The sequence below is a fragment of the Carcharodon carcharias genome, chromosome 26, assembly GCF_017639515.1.
Source record: "Carcharodon carcharias isolate sCarCar2 chromosome 26, sCarCar2.pri, whole genome shotgun sequence".
Classification (NCBI taxonomy): Eukaryota; Metazoa; Chordata; class Chondrichthyes; order Lamniformes; family Lamnidae; genus Carcharodon; species Carcharodon carcharias.
In genome coordinates, this window is record NC_054492.1 from 23,416,427 (window position 1) to 23,430,497 (window position 14,071).

General features: G+C 47.8%; 1 protein-coding gene across 1 annotated transcript in view; it reads right to left on the bottom strand.

Annotated features, from left to right (window-relative positions):
- The window catches only part of tipin (timeless interacting protein), a 40,315-nt gene extending 26,508 nt beyond the window's left edge, over positions 1-13,807 (bottom strand). Inside the window, exon 1 of the mRNA XM_041175007.1 lies at positions 13,753-13,807. The gene's annotated coding sequence lies outside the window, so the exon portion shown is untranslated. The remainder of the gene's footprint in view (positions 1-13,752) is intronic.
- Positions 13,808-14,071: the final 264 nt, after the last annotated feature.

Here is a 14,071-nt window from a genome sequence, read left to right on the forward strand (position 1 = left end):
AAGCACCTACGAGCGACCGCTTGCTGTGGATCTTCAGCTGCGTGCACAGGAGTCCCTGCCACACTTTCATCTTTGACAATATTAGAAATGCAACTCCCTTTGAGTAAACCAGGACAAGCTTCAGAGTGAATTGAGAGCAGGTGATGCTCACTGAAGGCTATACTTAAGAGCTGGGATTTTCCCCAGTAGTGGGGGGTTTTGCCCGGAGTAAGGATTCAGAAGGGAAGAGGCGCACTGGTATTTGTACTGAACTGTATTTTAACAATAAAACATTTGTGATTCACAGAATGTCTTCTGCTGCCTGATTCGACAAATGGATATCCATCTATTAGACAATCTTGGGGGTGCTGTGCCTCCCATTGGCGAGCCAGGTGCCTCCATCGCTCTCTTTTCCTTCTTCTCTGCTCCCTGTAAGCCATGAGGTATACAGCTAGATCACCAAGCACCATGATCCTGATATTCTGCTCCTGCAGGATCAAAGAGAAAGACATGTGGGTTAGCATATGTGCCCTGAGGACTTCGCTTGGTTAAGTCTCCAGCTGCATTTCAAGGCCCCTTCACGCATGCCGGAGAGTGCTGACCACTACTTGGATGGCCAGTGTGTAGTGCGCTTCATGGCTGTCTGAAACCCCACCCACCTGTGCCCCACTCCACTTGACCAATTGGCCAATGGACTGCGTTCTGTGCTCTCAGCTCAGGCACAGGCATTTTCCTAACCACACTGCAAGGCTGCACTGTTCGCTTGTACCATGGGGGAGACTGGTCCAAATCTGAATAAAGACTTTACAAGCGGCTCTGAATGCCTCCACCAGTGACTGCGCCATGACCACCTTTCACTAGGGGATTCTACAACTTGCCCAGTCACCCAATTGCAGCCCCCTAAAAAGCACCTTAATTTGCAGTCTGTGCCCAAGGGGTGAAAAGTTCTGGAATATTTGGTGGCACTTTCATGCTTTTTTGTTGCTTGAGTGGGCAGAGAAGCGTCAGAGGCCCGACTCCAAGCATGTCAATGGGGCTGCTGCTGAATGGTCTTAGCTGCGGAAGAATGCTCACTCCTGACAAGCTTTCCAAGTGCATTATTATGACACAGCTAATGATAAAGACTGAGTTGTTCAAATCCCAGAGGGAAATTTGAAACAACTGTCATAACCCATTTTGCAATTTGTATGTTTCGAGATGCAGGCTTTGAATTCAGTGGAAGAAGACCACTGAGTCTCAAGAGGTTTTTTTTATAAAACTAAATTAAACATATATTAATACAAGAAAGATTGTAAGCACATACATATGTCTACAAAATTACTACTATAATAACTACAAAAATCCCCTAATTAATCTGACTCTCAGTTACACCTCCCTTAAGGCAACAGTAAAACACATAGACCCCTGGCAAAGCACACCCTGGACAGTCAAATTCAAAACAAGCTTCTTTCAGCTCTGGGTCCTTGCAGACAGTGACCGAGGCTTCAGATCTTAGAACCTATCCTCCACTACCAGCAGCCTTTTCTTCCTTTATACATATTTCCTCTTTGAATGCAAATTCTCATTGTATCACTAGGTCTTTTGAACTTCACATCTTCTAACGATAAAACGACTTTCATAGTACCAATTTTATTAGTAAGCCTTGGAAAAACTAAACACATGGTTTAGTTTCTTCTGGCTAGGTCTGATACGTCACCCATTCTTTTGAATTGTTTATTTAAAAATGCAAATTGCACCCTTTTCACTTCACTTTGTAATTACCATATGTTTACCTAATTATTATTTCAAACCTACTTCTCTTCTATACATCAAAGCCTCTACCTCAGCTGGCTTTAATCTACTTAAGACACATACACCTACATAGACACAGACTCCAATAAACTCTATTTTAAAATAATTTCAAATAACATTATAGACATTATTATTATAATCTTCCGGCCAGCTGCCTCCCTCACCCTCACCCTCAACCAGGATATGCTTGTGTGCTATCATCAGTCTGTGCTGCCTTGGCACCACCCACCTCACCCACACTGGAGACCTTGCCCTGGCACTGCACTCAAAGCAAGCCAGGAAAAAGCGACTTGTCTGTGCCCCCCCACCCTCCCCCCCAACCCCTGAAATGTGTGGTGCCACTTCCTTGATGTCATACGGGCGATCCCCGCGTGCACTCACCTCCAAGTTCCTCTCAAAGCTCAGCTCATCAGGTACACAGCCTCTAAAGGCAGTTGTAAATCACACTGTTCTGAAGTCACGCCAACATGGGAGATAAATTTGATGTGGGGGGGATGATTCCGGCGCGAGGGCACAATAATGAGATTCAAATGCATTAAAATTAAGTTCCAGACGTTGGACAGTGGGAAACACAGCCTGTTATTGACGGGTGGAGCGGACGATCGCAAACTGGTTTCATGATGGCGCAAAACCAATTTTTGGCCTTCTCACCATATTGACCGCTCATGCTGCCAAACATGCCCACTGCCAACAGGGGCAGGCAATTCCAGTCCATGTCTTTTCTCAGCAACACCCAAGCTTTTGTCTCAATTAATTGGAGCAGGTTGCTTAACAATAAAATAGCGTTGTACCATTTGGAAATAGGGACAGGAAGTCTGAGAAGAAGTGGAGTCTATTAAAAACCAACGTGCTGAAAGGGGACACCAAACAAAAATAATTCCCTGAAATCATTAATGAAATATAGATCCCAAATTAATTATTAAATAAAACACACTTAGAAAAAATGGGAGTTAGTTAGCATAGGGTTTTTGACATTTTATTAAATGAAATGTACAGATCCAAAATAAATGATGGAGAGAAAGAAAAATCAACAAGGTTTATACACTGGAAGAAAACATTTATAAAAATAGTGAGAAGATAAAACTGCATTAAATGGAGTGTGAAAAAGAGGAAGGTGGTAAAATTTATGTATTACAGAGAGTGAAGTGTGATGAGAGGAACATTAAGGAGGGAAAGGAATCTAACAGGAAAAACTGGTTCACATTAATCTCTCTCTTTATGTTTATTAAATAAAACAACATGTTAGGTGAGAGTATCTTGGAATTAGGAGGGGAAACAAAGAGAGAGAAAGGGATGTTATTAATTCTGCATCTGCCTTGGATATTCTCCTGGTTAGAACAGTGATGATCACTCCTGTAGGTGGTCTGGGTACTTTGCTGCCAGGATCGTGTCTCTGCTGCTCAGTGATGCTGTAGCCTGGGGTAGGACCCTGAATGTCCAATGATATTGTAATCTGGGGGATTGTAACAATAGGACACTGAGTGCTGCTGCCATTATTGATTCATTTCTTAAGATACAGGCAGCAGAAAAATGTTCAAAATTTTGGAAGGAAGACTACAATTGCTGCAGTTAATTAATTAGATATATCACATGATCAGCAAGAAAATGACAAACCCATGAGAAACCATGAAGGCCCAAACGGAATGGAATAAAATTAAAGCAGCAACAAATATTAATTAAAAAAATCCTAAATGTTATCACGCAAAAGCTGCAAATTCATGCAAATTAATTGGATAAATTAAATGGCAAGCCATAGGGGAGAAAGATGAACTTAAAGCAGTTGTCATGAGATATAATATTTGTCCCTGAATTGATGCTTTTGGGAGTAGACTTAGGTGCAATGTATATTTTAAAAATTTGCTTTTTAGAGGCAGTTGCAGCAGGTCTTGGCTGCTGAAAGATGCAAATTCGGAAAAGGTAACAGCACCACTTAGTGTAGGAGGATTGAAGGATGACTACAGTGAAGGCGATGTGACAATATAACCGTTAAAATATAAACACACGTTACTTGTGGTGTGACTTCAGGTTGTGACCGTTACAGTGTGCAACGAAAATTGTGACACAGAAAGTAAGTAGGTGTGTGCAATCACGAGAGTGTAATAAAATAAAGGCAGATTTTACAAATTATGGAAACAAAGAAATAGAGAAAAACCAGACAGCAGAAATAGTTATTTGTCAGAGTTAGAGTTTGACATTATGGGCAGAATTTTCTGTGCCTGCTGGTGTCAGGCGTGTCTGGTGGCGTGAGTGGACAATATGGCAAGAAGGCCAAAAATCGGTTTCACGATGTCGTGAAACTAGTTTGCGATCATCCGCTCAGCCCATCGATAGCGGGCCGTGTTTCCCACCATTGGACGTTGAGAGCTTCATTGTGATATATCTGCATGTCATTATAAGGCCAACCCGCTGGAAGCGTCCCCCGCCACTCGATTGTCCGCCCATGTCGGTGTGATTGCATGTGGATGTGTTTCACAACAGCATATATAGGCGTGCACTTGGTGGGCTGCACTTTGAGGGGAACTCGGAGATGAGTGCACAGTAATGTTGCGCAATGCTCGCGAGGGACGCCTGTTGGACTTCAAGGTTGAGGCACCTTGGAGGCATGGAGGCAAAGGCTGCCCTGCAGTTGAGGCACGCTGATGTGGAGGGGGGTGCAAGGGCTGCCCTGTGGTTGAAGGTAGGGCACAAGCACGTGCGGGGTAGTGGGGAGGGAAGCAGCCACGCTTTAGGGAAACCTTGTATAAAATGACCATTCCTCTGCAGCTGAGACAGTTCAGATGCAGCCACATTGACGTGCATGGAGTCAGGTCTCTAGCTTATCTGCCCACCCAAGCAATGCAGAGGCATGAACATGCCACCAAGTGCTCCAGAGCTTTTCACCCCTCGGGCACAGACTGCAAACTAATGAGCATTTTAGTGGACTGCAGAACAGTGGTGACTAGGCAACATGTCAGCATCCCAATTTGGACCAGCCTCCCACAAGGTTCGGGCTAACAGTGCAGACTTGCAGTGCGGGTTAGGAGAATGCCTGTGCCTCAGCTGAGAGCACAGCATGCAATCCAATGGCAAAGCTGCTGCCAATCAGCCAGACGGAGTGGGGCGGAGGTGGGTGGGGTTTTGGGTGGCCATGTAGAGCACTAAACTCTGGCCATCCAAGTGGTGGCCAGCACTCTCCGGGATGCATTAAGGGGCCTTCAGACTTAACCAAGTGAGGTTTTAGAATACCCATGCTAACCCATGCGCCTCTGTCTATTATCCTGCAGGAGGAGTACATCAGGAGCATGGTGCCTGGTGAACTAGCTGTATGCCTCGAGGCATACAGAGAGCAGAAACAACGGAGAAGAGAGCGACAGAGGCACCTGGCTGTACAGAGGGAGGAGCAGCATCCTCAGGAAGAAGGAGTGGCTGGGGCTCCCACACACGCTACCAAAGAGCCACAGCGAGCTGGTCGGCGCCTAGCTAGGCGCAGGGTCTATAGACATCGCTTTTCATTCCTGCTGATGATTGAGAACCAGTATTGCCGAGGACTGCGCATGGTCAGTCACATCTGCCAGCTACTGCAGTATTTGGCACCACGGGGACATGGAGACCATCCACAGCCAGCGGCCATGAAAGTGACTGCAGTGCTCAGTTTTTACGCCAGCGGCTCCTTTCAGGACTCCACAGGTAACCTCTGTGGGATATCACAAGCCTCCACTCACAAATGCATCCCCGAGGTCACGGATGCCATCTTTGTGCGGGCACACAACTTTGTACATTTCGCCCGGGACCAGGAGAGCCTCGATGCAAGAGGGATTGGATTTGCTCAGATCTCGGGTTTCCCACAGGTGCAGGGTGTGATCGATTGGCAGCTGCGTGGCGCTCAGATCTCCATTGCGACACGCGGTCAACTATGTCAACCGCAAGGCCTTCCACTCACTGAATGTGCAGCTGGTCTGCGACCACCACAAACGCATCCTGCAGGTCTGCCCACAGTTTCCAGGGAGTGTGCATGACTCCTACATTCTCACTCGGTCACAGATCCCTGACATCTCCCAGGGTCCACAGAGGCTGCAGGGGTGTCTTCTTGGGGACAAGGGCTACCCGCAGAGGGCATGGCTGATGACACCCATGAAGCGGCCTCAGACTGCAGCAGAGCGAAGGTATAACAAGGCTCATGCTGCAGCTCGCACTTTGGTGGAGCAAACTATCGGGATGCTGAAGATGAGGTTCTGGTGCCTGGACCAATCTGGTGGAGCCCTGCAATACAGTCTGCAGAGGGTGTCAACTTGGCGCTGTAACAGGGAAAGAAGCTGGCTGAGGAGGTGCTGGAGGTCTCTTCCGATGAGGGGGTGATGATGGGGATGAGGGTGAGGAGGTCCTTAAAGGTGACTATGATGGTGATAAGGCCCTCGCACTGGCTAGACACGGCAGGTGCGCTCGGGAGGCCCTCATAGCTGCTAGATTTGTGGAAGATGATAATGACCTGCAGTGAGGAGACACCATAGATCCTCACATTGCACCTGTGAACGTTTGACTCCAGTTTGGCCCCTGTCATGGAGACGCAGTGGAGGTCCTAACAGTCGCTCAATTGCAGGAAGATGATGACGACATGCAGTGAGGACACTCCATAGATCTTCACGTAGCCTCTGAGAATGTCTGACTCCTGTCTGGTCGAGGGCAGCTCGCTTGCGCTCTGTGATCAGGGTCATATCATGGAGACGCAGCCATGAAACTTTAAAAGCACCTAATCCTTTGTCCACCTTCAGCACCTGACCCCTTCAGGAGCACGGCATCACTGGTCACAGATGCTGAAGAGATGGAGGCCAGCCCCACTTTAAAGGTGCTGAGAGCACACAGAGAGAATGACGGAACTCAGTGACGCCTGCCCATGACATTCTGGCAGCAATGACAAGCACCATCGAGGTACAGGCATCAGTAATGCGTCCAGGGATTGTGAGGCTGGACCATCACTTTGGTCTGAAGGCTTCACAGAGCACAGGGAAGAGGCCCTGGACTGAGAGACCTGCCTTTATCTTGTGTAGAAAGGTTTCACATCTGAGTGACATGAACACTGCTCATCAGAACAAGGGGCCATAGGCAGGGAGACATTGTTGGGAGTTTATTTACAATAGTGAACATTATGTACAAGTGATTAACGCCCGTGCCCAGGCTGTGCAACTACATCTTCGTAACCTTCCTGATCCTGCCGCTACGTCTTGGTGCTCCCAGGGCATCCACATTGAGGTGGAGGCAGCCTGTGACCGTGATGACTGTGATGACCTTGGCAGGCGCCCTCTGGACTGCTGAGACCTGGAGGGCCCTGGCCTGCTTTCGGGTTCCTGCTGTGTGGCAGTGGCACCCTCCTCAACCTGTGGAGCTGGAGCTGCTGAGGTCACAGGAAGAGGGAACTCGGATGGGCCGGACACTCCGAGAATCACCTGGGTGCATGGCCCTGGGCTGTGCACCTGCTGGTCCTCCTTCCTATGTCTGCCCCAGGGCCCCTGGCTGACTCCTTGAGGAGAAGGGGTAGCTGGAGTGAGATAGAGCTGCCCAGCACCCCTCTTGCATACACACTGTTGGAGGTCAACTATGGCACCAGCAATGGCCTTCAGCCCTAGCAGCAGTGCAGGACTGACATCCTGGACCAAGGTCTGCATGGAAGCCACCATCCTACCAGTGTTGACCTCAGTACATTGGCATGCTGGCGTTGTCACCTCAGCCTCCTCCATCGCTCATTGCAATCTGAGGAGTGCAGTGGACATCATTTCTTGATGTTCCTGAGTTTGCCTTTGCAGCTACAACAACTGTGACATGACCGAGTCCAGAGGCTTGTCATCTGACTTGGACTCAGCAAATTCCTGGCCTCCAGTGGTCCTCCCAGTGCTGGGGACCTGCGAAGTCCTTGCCTCTGCCTGCTGTGGATCAGACAGTGCGATGCGTTCACAGATTATGACCCTGAGGCGACTTTAAAGTGAGGTCCCACCGAGGTGTGTGTCTCTGCGCTAGTGGAGGGTGTGGGTGAGTGCTGTGATGGGACTTCAGGGAGGGTGCCTTCAGATTCATCTTCAGAGGTTTCTACGAGGCTTGATTGGAGGTCCTGGCTTGTGGACACTGTTGGCTATTTCCTAGATGTGCCTGCGAAAGCAAGGGGAGATCATTAGTGCACGGCAGTGACCTGTGAAACAGGACACATCACTCACCGCATGGTTGTCTGAGGATGTTGCACTGCTGGACCCTCACTTGGTAGAGCAGCGCCAACCTCACCGTCAGCACAGGAATGGTCCAGATTGTCACAGGCCAGCTGGATGGCTCTGTTTTCAAAGTCCGTGAGGACTTTGATTTCAAGCATTCCTCTACCAGTCTGTGACCTCTCTCTCTCTCTCTTGTTGTGTGCCAGCTTGTCCTGCATAAATAGAGATGGAGAAAGTGCAAGCAGGATGCCAGCCAGGCCAGATGATAAGTATGCCTGGCATATGTGGGTGGTGAGTGGTCCCACAGACAGGATAAGGACAATGAAGGTGTGTGTGAGAGAGTGAATGGTGATGTCCCTTGAACTGGCAGTGAGTGAGGGCTCTGTGGGTGTGTGATGGGTTTGTGGGTGTGCGGGTTGAGAGTGATGAGAAGAGTGACTTAACCTGGCAGAACAGAGATTACTCATCCTCTTGTGGCACTACGTGGCTGTCCCCTTTTGCAGGGCATTGGCGCTGACCACTACTGCTACCACCTCCCAAGCCAGATTGATGATGTTGCTGCCTATTCTGCGGCCAGCGTGGGGTAGAGGGCATCACAGCAAGCCTCCACTGTGTCCGAAAGGTGCTCGAAGGACGTATTGCACATTTGCACTTTAAATATAGCGCCTGGTGTGGTGAAGCGGTGTGGTGGGCAATGAGACCCCTCCCGCCAGCAAAACGGCATGTTTCCTGGGAATGCATAATTAATGCGGCGGGATTGGGATGCTATGGCGTGCGAAGCCGCCATTGTGGCCAGCGGGTAAAACGTCGTTCTTCCCAGCCACTACCACACTTAGTGAAAATTTGGGATGATTCCTCCCTATGAGTTGAAATTTAACTTGAGTAGTAACATAGAAAAGATGAAAGTGAATCAGCCACCAGTTTTACACACTGTCTTATTAGAAAAGAAAATCGGGGTTGTTGTAAACAGGCGGCTAATTGCTAACAACCATTTCACACTATCCCCTTAGAGGGATTTCACCCCCTGCATGTTTTGTTGTAAGATGAAGTCATCTGTTAACAGAGTTCAATGCACCTGAACGTATCTCAGAACCAACGACTGCTGAAAGAACCTTGTGGGTTGCACTATTAATTCCTTTTGATGTAAAAGCAATTTATTCGAAAATTGTCCTTGACAAACAACTTTGATGAGCTTTCAGATATACACAGTTAAGAAGATGGATGCTTTGGCCCCAGTAAATCAGAGAAGAAGGGATCAGACTCATTCATGACATCTGACCTTAATCCATTTAACACTCAATAAAACCACAGACATAAAAATCTTAATTGGTACAGGTTATGAGATTTCACAAATCTGACGGCAATCCATTCCCTTCTCAAAGAACAGTAAATGATTATAATAATTTAAGTTAAATCAAATAGATACCTTTGAAATTTATCCCGTTAGCCTCCACCCAACCCCCAACAAAACTCTTAGCATCATTCATCCTTTCCTCGACATGGTTATTTATTCCTTGACTTTTATCCGCCAAAAGAAGTTTCCAATTTGTGAGTTTTTAGTAATATAAATACTGAAAAGTGCAGGTAAAGATTTTTCATGAAATCCAGGCCTAGATGCTTTTTAAAAACCTTTATGGCAGATGCATTCTGACACTAAGGCTGGTCTCTGCCTTCCCAGTGTTGGGTTCCTCCAACACAGAACAGACCCAATGCTGTATATATTTAACAACTTTATCCTTATTACTACTTCTTATTTTGAAACTGGGCTTTTCTGCTGACTACAGACAATTAAGATGGTTGAACCTTTGCCTTTCCCCTCTAGGAAATTATCCCCAGCAGCCTCCAGAACAAAAGAATTCTCTTTTTTTTTCTTACCCCACGTGGATTTCAACTGAAATTCCACCCCTCATGTTTCAAACCCACCCAGGATTACAGGTATCTCCGGGACATAAAACGTTTCTCGGACTGCTGTTCCTGTCACATTCTGAGATCCACACTCAGTGCCATGCGCCGCCATATGAACACACTCGACCTCTCCCTCCCTTTTTCAAAGCTGCGCGTGCCCCCAGTTTCATTTTATTCTTCGTCTCATCCAACGCCTCAACAAGAAACTTTTTCTCTTTCTCTCAAGTGCTAAAGAACGCAAGCTCCAACAACTCATCGACACCAACACCCATCTAGGACCCTCCACCCCTGCCTGTCCCTCCGTCCCCACCCCATCTTCCAATCCCAGCCCCAGCCGTGTATTCACTATACCCCCTGACCTTCCCCTCTCCGACGCTGAACGTTCAGTGCTTAGCAAAGGACTTAGTTTCAAACCCTTACGCCCTCACCTCAATGAATTTTGGGCTCGGCACGATGCTGAACTCTTCTTCCGCCGTCTTCGTCTCCGGGCTCACTTCTTTGGGCAGGAGTCCTCTCCCCATTCAACGGATCCTTTTACCCACCTCCAATATTCTCCCTCCACCTGGACCCCTCCCTCTGGATTCTTACCTTCTCTTGATCTTTCATTGAGAACTGTCAGTGCGACATTAGTCGTCTCAATTTCTCTGCTCCTCTCACCCATACTAATCTCTCTCTCTCTCTGAACTTACTGCACTCCATTCTCTCAGGTCCAACCCTGACATTGTCATCAAACCTGCTGACAAGGGTGGGGCTGTTGTTGTCTGGCGCACTGACCTCTACCTCGCAGAGGCTGAGCGTCAACTCGCAGACACTTCCTCCTACCTCTCCCTGGACCATGACCCCACCACTGAACATCAAGCCATTGTTTCCAGCACTGTCACTGACCTCATCTCCTCTGGGGATCTTCCTCCCACAGCTTCCAACCTGATAGTCGCCCAACCTTGGAGGGCCCGCTTCTACCTCCTACCCAAAATCCACAAACAGAACTGTCCCGGTAGACCAATCATGTCAGCTTGCTCCTGCCCCACAGAACTCATTTCTCGTTATCTTGACTCCCTTCTCTCTCCCCTTGTCCAGTCCCTTCCCACCTACATCCGTGATTCCTCTGACACCTTACGTCACATCAACAATTTCCAGTTCCCTGGCCCCAACTGCTTCCTCTTCACCATGGACGTCCAATCCCTCTACACCTCCATCCCCCACCAGGATGGTCTGAGGGCCCTTAGCTTCTTCCTCGAACAGAGGCCCGAACAATCCCCATCCACCACTACTCTCCTCCATCTGGCTGAACAATTTCTCCTTCAACTCCTCTTACTTCCTCCAAATAAAAGGTGTGGCTATGGGTACCCACATGGGCCCCAGCTATGCCTGTCTCTTTATGGGGTATGTGGAACATTCCTTGTTCCAGTCCTGCTCCGGCCCCCTTCCACAACTCTTTCTCCGGTACATCGATGATTACTTTGGTGCTGCTTCATGCTCTCGTCGGGACTTGGAAAAATTTATTAATTTTGCTTCCAATCTCCATCCCTCCATCATTTTCACGTGGTCCATCTCTGACACTTCCCTTCCCTTCCTTGACCTCTCTGTCTCAATCTCTGGTGATAGACTGTCCATCAATATCCATTACAAGCCTACCGACTCCCACAGCTACCTCGACTATAGCTCCTCACACCCCGCTTCCTGTAAGGACTCCATCCCATTCTCTCAGTTCCTTCACCTCCGTTGCATCTGTTCCGATAATGCTACCTTGAAAAACAGTTCCTCTGACATGTCCTCCTTCTTCCTTAACCGAGGTTTTCCACCCACGGTTGTTGACAGGGCCCTCAACTGTGTCCGGCCCATCTCCCGCGCGTCCGCCCTCACGCCTTCTCTTCCCTCCCAGAAACATGATAGGGTCCCCCTTGTCCTCACTTAATGATGATCCTCCACCATTTCCGCCAATTCCAGCATGATGCCACCACCAAACACATCTTCCCTTCACCTCCCCTGTCAGCATTCCGTAGGGATCGTTCCCTCCGGGACACCCTGGTCCACTCCTCCATCACCCCCTACTCCTCAACCCCCACCTATGGCACCTCCCCATGCCCACGCAAAAGATGCAACACCTGCCCCTTCACTTCCTCTCTCCTCACTGTCCAAGGGCCCAAACATTCCTTTCAAGTGAAGCAGCATTTCACTTGCATTTCCCCCAACTTAGTCTGCTGTATTCGTTGCTCCCAATGTGGTCTCCTCTACATTGGAAAGACCAAACGTAAACTGGGCGACCGCTTTGCAGAACACCTGCAGTCTGTCCGCAAGAATGACCCAAACCTCCCTGTCGCTTGCCATTTTAACACTCCACCCTGCTCTCTTGCCCACATGTCTGTCCTTGGCTTGCTGCGTTGTTCCAGTGAAGCCCAATGCAAACTGGAGGAACAGCACCTCATCTTCTGACTAGGCACTTTACAGCCTTCCGGACTGAATATTGAATTCAACAACTTTAGATCTTGAACTCCGTCCTCCATCCCCACCCCCTTTCTGTTTCTTCCCCCTTCCTTTTGTTTTATCCAATAATTTACATAGATTTTTCTTTTCCCACCTATTTCCATTATTTTTAAATCTTTTATGCCCTGCTAGCCTTTCCACCCCACCCCTACTAGAGCTGTACCTTGAGTGCCCTACCATCCATTCTTAATTAGCACATTCGTTTAGATAATATCACCAACTTCAACACTTCTGTGTTCTTTTGTTCTTTTGTCTGTGACATCTTTTGATGATCTGCTCCTATCACTGCTTGCTTGTCCCTACAACCACACCACCCGCCTCCACTTCTCTCCCCCCACCTAACCCCCCCACCCCATACCTTCAACCAGCTTATATTTCACCCCTCTCCTAGGATTCACCTAGTTCTGTTGAAGGGTCATGAGGACTTGAAACGTCAACTCTTTTCTTCTCCGCCGATGCTGCCAGACCTGCTGAGTTTTTCCAGGTAATTCTGTTTTTGTTTTGGATTTCCAGCATCCGCAGTTTTTTGTTTTTATAAAAGAATTCTCTTCTCAGTTTTGAGAATTTCACACCTCGTTATGGCTCAGGAACTTCTAACAGACCCCCTGGGACTGTACAGACCAATTTCAAAAGGAGCTACAGGAATGCCATTTGCATTTGCATTCCCTTTCTGAGCTGTGCTGCCAGTCTGCTATTTAGCCCAGTAGGCAGACCACACAGAAGCAAGCTCTGTCCAGGTTGGACCACTGGCACATTTAACCTGAATCTACTGGAACATTTTGTATCATCGCCTACAGAACTGATGCAATCTGTGTGTGCCTACTTCATCTTGCGTCATCAACGCCACCTGAGAAAGTAAATCTTACAACACGGCCGACCAACCATCAAATGCCTCCATGAAAGACTCATTGGACTCTAACTTTGGGACTTTGGAACTCACGTGAACCAATTTTCCTTTTTCTCTGTGGTCTTTGTACTATAAAATCTCCTTTTCTCTGTCCCTGTCTTTACTGTTTGAATGCAGAGCAGGATGTTGCTAATGTTCCTTTTCATGGACCTGGAATGTGTACAATAAACTAACCTGCTGAGTTAATCCTAACTCAAGTTTGCTGTGGGATTATTAGTAAAATTGGATCACACAAAAACCAAAGTGTTGGCAAATTACACCATCGCTTATTCTAACAAAAACTGATTCAAAACACCTTCTGTTTACAGACAGGTAGTAAGATGAAAACATACTGTTTGAACTGACCCCCCCCGCCCCCCTCGGGTCTGTAACACCAGGAATTTCAGACTCCCTGTACTGTCTGATATGAATTCCCTCCTCAGACAGCAGTGGCTCTGTTTGTTATCACGCAGCAGCTGTTTCTATGTACAGATTGTAAATTAACATTACAGCAAGTTCAGTCTTCAGACTAACCTGTCAATGCTTGCTGGTGTTCCAGCCTCTGACAGTCTTGACATCCTCAACATGTGAATCATCTCTTAATGGATCCGGTTACATCCATCTGTGGCTGCACTCCCATTTAGAGAGAATGTGGCTCAGAAAGGGTTAGACCTGCATTATGTTCTAAATATGGATTAGCAAGGCAAGCCCTTCTAAGGAGGTGAAATTCTGGGACATACTCCGTGATAAAGGAAAGACCCCTCCCTAATGTTTTCTTTGGCTTGTAAAGGGCTCTTAAAACAAGAGCAAATTGCATCTGTATTGTGCCTTTAAAATGTCCCAGGCCCCTTCA